The 2,183-nt window shown below is 37.7% G+C and overlaps 1 pseudogene; it reads left to right on the forward strand.

The window, feature by feature from the left end:
* Positions 1 to 377: 377 nt before the first annotated feature.
* LOC131543900 (fucolectin-1-like) lies at positions 378 to 1,842 on the forward strand (annotated as a pseudogene).
* Positions 1,843 to 2,183: the final 341 nt, after the last annotated feature.

Below are 2,183 nucleotides of genomic sequence, written 5' to 3' on the forward strand. Positions count from 1 at the left end.
TTGCTCCAACCATGGAAGGCCCAGGATAATGGGATTTCGTGGAGATTGGAACACAAACAGGCGGATGATTTCAGTGTGGAGGGATAAAAACAGCGATACTTTATTTTTGACGTGTAGTAATAATACTTCACTGTCATGACAAACAATTGTACACTTGCTGCTTAATAATAATAATGGCAACAACAATAATAATAATAATAATAATAATAAAATATGGAAATATCCTTGTTGTGAAGGAAAGCGTTCAGGCATGAGAGAATACTTTTTTTTTTTTTTTTAATTAAAAAAATACAGAAGCAACTCTTTCGTCTTTCTCCAGATGTGCTGTAGTTTCTACTATTCCAGCAGGAGCTACCTACAGCTACTCGTGTCGTGGGATGGAGGGACGCTATGTTTCTGTGAATATTCCTGGGACTTTAAAGATTCTTACTCTCTGTGAAGTGGGAGTCTATGTGATTTCAGGTAATTCAGATCTACTTAACAACCTGATCTAAACCCCTTTCCAGGGGAATTTCACTTTATGTTTTTAAAGCTATTCTCATTTCATTAAAGAGAAATAAAAGCTTTTATAAAGCTATTTGAACAGAAGACTAGGGACGGATTAAAGCATGTTCCAGGGCACTAGAGCAGAGGAGGCCCAGCCGAATTTAACCATGCGGAACAGAGGCGTCATGCCCATCCAAACCGGATTTTTGAGCTTCCAAAAGACAAAAATAGCTAAATAATATTGTTTATTTATATTTGATACAATCACACTGGTGTAATTAGAACATCACCAGCTGCCAAATTCAAAACTGTGTTTGCTGGCTGGCTCTGAACCAGAGAAAAATGCGTTTTTAAAGTGCTGCGCATTATAACCAATCATACACAATTTTGTTGAGCCTAATAATCCAATGGGCAATCAGAGGCATCCAGATGAACTATAGCTTTTGTTCAGTGCATGTGCTCACTGACTGAATTCTGCTCCCTGGCGAATTCTCTCATCAGAAACAACAAAGTGCAGATGTGCGTATGATTTAAGTAAGAAATTAATTTCACAATGTAAACAGCTTCAGTGATTATAATGCGAGTTTTTTAGAGTGCGTGAACTCTGTTTAGACTGAATAAAGCAAATGTCCCTTGACTCGTGCCCTCTCAAAAATAAGAAGTGTATGATGCCCATGGTGGAACCTGCTCAGAGGAGCTACAAATACAGCTGCCAACTGATAAGATATTCCTTAAAGATTACTTTGTCAAGACTCACCCAGTTCAGATCTGAAATAAATGCATTCCTTAGAAAACCTTCTCAAAAACATTCATTCTTGATACTATGACATCTTGCAGGTAATTTGGCAACAGGAAGATCCGTCACACAGTCATCAACCTCTGGTTACTGGTCTGCTGAACAGGCCATTGACTTCAATCCTGGTTTAACAAAGTCATGGTCAGCATGTTCTTCAACCGATGCTCAGTCTAACCCGTGGTGGAGGGTGGATCTCGGTTCTGTGTACAGAGTTAATAGTCGTCATCACAAACGGAGCAGAGATTCACATCAGAAACTCTTTGGAGAACAGAGGCAACGACAATCCCATGTAAGACCCTCTTTCAGTGGTTTAATATCCAAACAAATCCCTGAAAACACATTAAGAAAGATTAAAAGTCTAAATGAGGTTTTCTCTGTCTATCTTTAGATGTGCTGTGATTTCTAGCATTCCAGCTGGTGTTTCCTCCACCTACACATGTAACGATATGGAGGGTCAATACGTGAATCTGATCATTCCTGGAGATTCAAGGAGGCTTACTCTGTGTGAGGTGGAGGTCTATGGAGAAGGTGCGATCAAACAAGCAGATTTAGTGTTTTAGGAAACTAATAACTGCTTCACAATAGTTTAAATTGTGCCGTTTATGGTTTTTGAAAATGTGAAACTTCAACAGTTCCATGCATAATTTACTGCATAAAATGCATTTGTGTTTAACACTAAACCATGTCCATCCTTACAGGGCCGTTTCTAGCCAATTTGACGCCCTAGGCGAAATCCCTATTTATTTATTTTTATTTATTTATTTTTATATATATATATATATATATATAATATATAATATATACTCTTTTCAGACACCAGTTTCTTGTTACATTCAAATTGGTTGTTATAGTAACGACACTGATTTGTGGAGATTGGGTTCCACAAATCTGAATGCATTAT

The sequence above is a fragment of the Onychostoma macrolepis genome, chromosome 07 (genome assembly GCF_012432095.1).
Source record: "Onychostoma macrolepis isolate SWU-2019 chromosome 07, ASM1243209v1, whole genome shotgun sequence".
In the NCBI taxonomy this organism is placed as follows: Eukaryota; Metazoa; Chordata; class Actinopteri; order Cypriniformes; family Cyprinidae; genus Onychostoma; species Onychostoma macrolepis.